Here is a 7,433-nt window from a genome sequence, read left to right on the forward strand (position 1 = left end):
AAGCACTCAAAATTGCAAAATTGACATTTTTCAATCCCTAGTGTTGTAAAAAAAGAAGAAAAAAAAGATAAATAAATTTACTCTGAACTTTGTACCTAATATGGTATGTCTTCAAATAGTTATGTCAAGTCGTAGTTATATCATAAGCACAATCAGGCTAAAGTTACCACACCATCAGAAGATCAACACATCAAGCTTAGTTCCCTGACATAGAGAAGCAATTTCATCACAGATACAGAATTTTCTAAATCAAGTACTGTCAAAAGGTAGCAGTAACAGTTTTGTAGTGGATAAGGACATGTAGCATTTTCTTATTTTCTTATTTTCTCCTAATTCAGGACATATTTACCATTTCAAATGTTGGCCACATTAGGCATAACCTAATAACTCTGCCTAGAATCAGCTAACTGTTGCTTGCTGTACTGTACCAAAAGGGGACTAAACATATTTCCCTGTATAACGTGAACCACCTTAGATATACACCCAGATTAGCCGTTTCTTTATCTGCCCTTTATTTGATAAAAGTGGCCCGAATAGTAGTAAAATATTAAATATAAAACATAAAACATTTGCCATATCATGTACTATATGGGCCACTAAAGGCGCACTCTCAGATTGTGTCAGCATTTACCATGCTTTGCAAAAATTTATTTCAGATGTTTCAAAATACCCATGCTACATTTTTTTTCATCAGGCCACTTTAGGCTCACATCCAGATTAGCCAGTACTAGTTGTGGCACATCTTTACCTTGAGTGGCCCAATGCTATTCAACAATATTTGGGTCATATTTGCTATATCATTTATGAGCCCCTTTAGGCTGACACCCAGATTTGTCAGTACCTACTGTGCCATATCTTTGACAAAACTAGCCAAGATATGTTTAAAAGTAACTGGGCCACATTTGCTGCGTTAAATGTGGGCCACTTCAGGCTCACATCTAAATCAGCCAGTACCAATTGTTTTCCACCTATGGTGGCCAAATGCCTTTCAACAGTTTTCCTCTTCTCTACAGGGACATTTTTAACAGGGTAGAAGTCCCCTTGCATGAGAAAAATTCTGGGTATATTTTATTATTTCATGCAGAGAAAGTGATTGGCACAGATCACATATTTTCAAACATTAAAAAACAGAAAGTACAGAAACTGATTTGATGACTAATTTATTAATGGTTTTGTTGCACTTTTCAAACAGCAAAAAATAATGAAATATTGACGTGTCACCAACAATGATTTATAGGGGTTGATGCTTTTTGCTGTTTTTTTTTTTTTTTTAAATAACCTTAATAATCTCACACAAGGATGACGAATTTCAAAAAGTTGGTGGTGGGACTGTATTTTAAATACAGTATACCCATGCCCATGTAAAATGAACCCATTTGCATTGTGTGCCAAAGAGCTCCATTGTTGTCCAAAAACTATTCAAAACAGATCAATTAGACATACTGTTGGAATGGGTGTCATTGCTACCATGAACACACACTATTTTGTCACAGTCGCACAAACTGAGTGTCATCTGATATGTTATCTTCAGGGCCAATACCAAAACTGAATATTATTAATGCAGGAGACCAATAACCGACAACTGGAACCAAACTACATTTACAGGAAAAATACTATTTTAATCAATGTCGAGAATAACCAATAATGGAATGTAACCAACTATAATTTACTCAAGTACTTTACTTCTGTACAATTTGGAGGTACACTGCATCAGTATTTCCATTTTCTACTACTTTATACTTTAACTCCACTTCATTTGATAACTTAAGTAAGCAAATTCAGATTATTCAGTGCTGACGACATAGTGTGCAATAATCGACCAGACCAAGAATCGGTCTACCCCGACCACAGACACTGTTCAGCTGCCCCAAATAATCATTTAAGCATGAAATGTGGATTCATCCACCGCTAAAAATAGCCAGCTGTTTTCTAAAATTACAGTAACTTTTTTTCTTTCAGTCAGCTAACATAGGATGCTAGAATGCAGGCATGTGTGTTGTTCAGCCCTTCATCTTTTCAATAAAGAATTCCCCAAACTACACACCTGGCAGGCCACCGTCATCAGTTATTAATTGCCATGCATAATTTGTCCTCTTCTTGTCCCTATGGTGCTCCAACCTGAACAAACTTCATGTTTGAGTCACATACAGTCGTTGTAATAAAGACCCATGACCCAGTCTTCAGGCTGATGATTATAGGTTTTCCTGAAGAATTTGGAGAAAATCCTCCTTCTTCATTATTCCATGCACTTTCCTTAGAGCACCAGATCCAATGGCTGCAAAACAGGCCCTCAGCATAATGCTAATAGCACCATGCTTGGCAGTATGATGTTCTTGGGGTTAAAGGTCTCACCTTCTCTCCTCTAAACATATTGCTACTCATTGTGGCCAAACAACTACATGTTTGTTTAACCCTACTACAGAGTTTTCTTCCAGAAGACCTTTTCTTTGTCCAAGTAATCAGCAGCAAACTTCAGCTTCAGCAACTTCAGCTGAGCTTTAAGGTCTGGAGCAAGGGCTTCTCCCTTCGTTCTCCATTGAGTAAGATGTTCCCAGGTAAGGATGTTCCTCATTGACGACGGACTGTACAGAACTGAGCTCCCAAGATTAGCTGCTCTCAGACTTCGCTGTAAAGTATTCTCACTGTATGTGCACTGGAGCCTTCAAGTTTCCACATCACACTTGTGTGTGCTGAATTTTGGATCAGGAATGCTCCAAACTTGTGATGTCAAAATCAGGACCACTTCTTAAAATCTGATTTTTAATAAGCACAGAAAAAATGTACACTTTGAGCAATTAATGTCATTGTTGCCATTAGTTATTAGCCACGTGATGCGGATTTACAACAGTACCCTACAAAGATTGGGATGATAATAATGCAGTCAATTTGCACGTGATAACGTCTTTAGCTTTTTATTTTGGAGGGTATGGCCGGAAGTTTCCTTATTTTCATGCCCGCATACTTGACAGCAGTATTCCACAAGCCTTTCCACTACCGCCACGTCGAGGTCTGTAAGGAACAGCAGGCGTTGAACTTACTGTACTTTTTGCTGTAACAAACCTGACGAATCTGGAAGAAACACTGGAAGAGCCCACCAAAACTAATCTATCAGCGTGGAACTGCTGACCCTTCCTGTAAGATATCTCAACGCCAGTCTTATTGAATCGTCAGCACTATTTTGTCAGTGGTGTAACTAGCTCACATTTCATGAAGTTCGTACATGCTAAGTAGCGTTAGGAGCCATCGGATACAGCACCATAATGTGGACCAACTTTCAACAGCACATTCTTACGCACGAGAGAGAAAATGGGAAAGACAACCGAGACGTCCCGTACATCACGGTTATAGCTAGCTAACTCTTGTACATAATGCTGCCAGCTCGTCAAGTCAAAGTCTATTTGTTTATGTACAGTTGGAACGGCTTCGTATCTAAGCTGTGGGACATGACTGCTGCTGGGCCGCGGCAATATTCTGTAACAGCGTGCCCAGCAACTCATTTTCAAAATTAAACATATATTAGTCTTGTCTTGCTTTTTATAGTTTACTAGACTACAGTAATGCTTACTAGACTTGTCAACGCCATCCAGGTGGCAGCATAAAATACTATATCAGTGTTATTAACATGTTGGATACATGTAGGCCTACGTTTGCACATAACTGAGCATGGCTAATAACAGTAATAGTGCTTTAGATTGTTACAGTCTTTTCATGGCGGCTAAGCAAATAATGATATCCTTGGTCTTCCTTGCGTTTAAAGTCAGACACTTGAAAGCTGGGTGGGGGTTGGGTTCTTTGTGTTCTATGTTTGACAAATGTGCAACAGTTGAATTCAAAGTGGGAACAATAGCGATCATGGTTGTGCTTCTGTTGTAGTGTAGGGCAATCTTGTGTTATGAAGGAATAATGAGTATAGTGAAGAGCTTTTCAGGCAGTACTCACTGGCCAAAGTATATGTCAATGCTGATAAACTAAAATTGGTCAATAATATCAGTCAGATGGTTTAATCAAAAATAACATACTAGACAGAAAGGCAGTATAAACAAAGTGGAATAGGGATGACATTTAATCACCTTCTTACGGCTAACCTTAAAGTTTGAAGCAGCTGCTAGTGTCTATGAGTCCACTAGATGGTGGTTTAACATCACACATCAATCACACTCCTAATCCTGCTGCTATGAAAAAGGAGCTTTCTTTCACTCCTCAATTTCCCTCGATTTAGGGGGCAGAGCAGACTTACACTTTATTAAAGCATTCACCGGTGGCAGCTGTGACCAGAGGCATTATGCTCTCAGATAAGTCTGTCTGTCTGTCCATCCATCCAACCAACCAACCAACCATCCATCCATCCATCTGTCCATGAACCATTTATCTCAGAATTGCCTTTAAGGGCCTTTCACTTGGGAAATTGTGGTGATTGTAGAGCTCGTCTGTGCTGCTGTGTTGAACAAGTGGTAGCTATCAGCTATGTTCTATCAGCTGTATTGGCCAAACAGGTGAACATAAGGAATTTGACTGTTTTTGGTTTCTCTCTGAGAACTTAACGACTAAGAACATACAGCAGGAGTCCACCACAAGCTCATTGGTTTTGCTGATGTTGATCTGCAGGTGATTGCGTTGCACTATGTAATAAAGCTCTCTATCAGTCCTCTGTACTACTCTAAAAATCCCTGGAAATTATTCACTTGACTCATACATGTCAATATAGTGAGAACTTCCATTTTGTCAAGAACTACCCTTAAAAGCCTTGAGTAATTCCCTCAAAGTCTTCACCTGCATATATTATGTTAAGTTGAACAGACATGGATGTAAAATTACTTTAAATTAATTAATAAAAGTGTTAATACTTCTGCTGCATTCCAATAACCAAACTACCATACTATTTAATATACCAGAAACATAATAGAAATATCAGGATGTCCTACTGCATCCTTTTTGCATTTTGCAGAATGCAAGCCAGTGTGCTTTTCTGGCTATTCTGACTCACAATCCAATGCGCAGCGGAAGATAAGTCACATAAGTCAAACGTATTTTTACTTCAAATCTCATACTACAGACTGCGCTAAAGTATGAGCAAGAGGTTCAGTTGTGGTAGAGGTAATGATGAGACAATGTAGTTTGTCCTAATTGTATTAGGGCTGCAGATATCAATTATTATATTCTACTGATTATTGTGGCGATTAATTGAGTAATCGGATAAGACTACTTCTTTCCCCTTATATTTTTGCTTTATTTAAGAGCAATAGCAATATATAAAACAGAAAGTAAGACAAGTGTAATTTAATGAACAACTAATTAGGAAAGTTAACCTGCTGTAAGGCCTGCTAAAACTGTGAACATCCTCAGTCAGTATATAATGATCTACCTTCTGTCCGCCTGGTGTCAGTGTTGCTGTTCTAATTTATTCACAACACTTTTTGAAAAGGAAATGATTTGTAGCTTATTGGATGTTTCCCTTCCCCTTCAGCCAATCACATGAGCATAGATCTTAGTGTATTATCATTACATCTACAGTAGCTAACAAGTTAATTTTTACGTTAATAGGGACTATCAGCTCAAGCCAGGACAGCTGAACAGCCTTTTTTCTGCAGTTTTCACTGTTCCTGTCCTAACCACGTCACTTGAATTGAGCAGTACAGAGAGGGTGACAGTTAACTAAATGGTCGCCAAGCAGTATCAGATCATGAACGATGTACAAGTTTGCTCAGTTAACAGAGTATGCCAAATCTTGGAACACTCATACAAACAAAGATGACAGATCAAAGTGCAGGAGGTTCAGGAGAAATACCAAAGTGTTCTTGTGTGATGTCCATTGTTTTCTTCAAGGAAACTGGTGCTTTGTCTAGTACATGACTTGAAAACTGACTCATATTTTTCTGTGTGTCAGGTTCCTGTGAGCACAGCAAATACACAGAGTGAGTGATCGTGGAGACATCATGAGGCAGCTCAAAGGCAAACCAAAAAAAGAAACATCCAAGGACAAGAAGGAGCGTAAGCAGGCCATGCAGGAAGCCCGACAGCAGGTGGCCACTGTAGTCCTTCCTACTCTGGTTGTCGTGGTGCTGATCATCGTTGTCTTCGTCTATGTGGCCACCAGGCCTGGTGCTATCGAGTAGGCATGAAGTCCCAAACTGACATGGGGTTTGGAAAAGTGACAGTGACTGTACCCAAAGGATTACCACCATCATGTGACAACCACCCCTCTCTGCCATTAGTCTTAAAGCCTCCTTCAAAGTGTGTTTCTTTTCTTAAAGCAGGATTCAAGCTGCAGACATATCAAACCGAGTTGAGAAACAACTGCTCCTTGGTGCCTTCAGATGAATGAAGATGACATCCTTTTAAATTTCATTCATTCTAGAGCAGCAGATGGATTCATGCTGATGTCTTACAAATGATGCAATATTAGGCATACCAAAGGACTTGTGCACGGCTAGTCTGTCCAGTGGTGTTAAAAATGAATGGTCAAAAACTGTTTTCATATTGTGACTCTATGCTTTTCTAAATATTTGATTCAATGCAACATGAGCCTGGTCTCAGACATGTACCACTTTTTGGAAAGCACTCACACCTATTTGTATGAAATGGTATATATGAAAAGTGTTGAGGGGATAAAGAAAGGATTCAGTTTGCTCCTGCCATGTATGAACAGCTGAATGCAACTACAAAGTATCTTACTTAATGTAATTACAGAATCTGTTATCCTAAGTCCAGTATGTAAAAAAAAAAAAAAAAAGAAAATACACCTGAATTTCTTCATATTTAATGTGAATGTTATCCTGTTCTTTTTCTGTTAAGTTATTGACAACCATACTTTGGTGTCACTCATGACATCTGTACAGATGTATTAAGGTGCCTTAACTGATTTGCAAATATACAATTTCAGATGAATAAATGATTTTTTAATGAATGCTGATGGCATACATTTTTATTTGTTAAAGACTATCCTGGTGAGAATTGGTGTCTATGTATTGTTATCTCATGTTGCCACAGTCATGTTGGATTCAGTTGGTGCTGTGGGAATTCAAGAAGGGTTCAGATCTTACACACAGGTACTTAACTTATATGAATATTAAGTACACAGTGTGGGACAAATACAGTAAATGTTTTCGTTCTAGGAAGTATTGTGGTAGTATGTGGTTCTGCTGAGTACAGCAGCACATTGGTTTACAATGTAGTTAAAACAACTAATAACAGTGGTTTTCATCAAACATAACAAAAGGAAATAGTGCATTTATCTGGGACTGTTTTTAGCAGTGGATCAAAGGACCAGTTCACCCTAAAATGACAAAATCATTATCTACTCACCATTCTGCTGAATCTGTAGTTACTTTAAGTTAAAGTTACAGTAAAACCACGTTACAGCATTCTCCCAAACAAAGGCTTTGAATAAACAGGCATCCATCCATCCATTTTAACACCATGTGGTGATCAGTTGA

General features: G+C 38.5%; 1 long non-coding RNA gene across 1 annotated transcript; it reads left to right on the top strand.

Annotated features, from left to right (window-relative positions):
• The first annotated feature begins 2,963 nt into the window (after positions 1-2,963).
• LOC115595638 (uncharacterized) lies at positions 2,964-6,901 on the top strand. Its single transcript, XR_003986739.1, has 2 exons — positions 2,964-3,134; positions 5,885-6,901. It is a non-coding gene; the product is annotated as an uncharacterized LOC115595638 (long non-coding RNA).
• The last annotated feature ends 532 nt before the right edge of the window (positions 6,902-7,433 follow it).

This window comes from Sparus aurata, chromosome 2, assembly GCF_900880675.1.
Source record: "Sparus aurata chromosome 2, fSpaAur1.1, whole genome shotgun sequence".
NCBI lineage: Eukaryota > Metazoa > Chordata > Actinopteri > Spariformes > Sparidae > Sparus > Sparus aurata.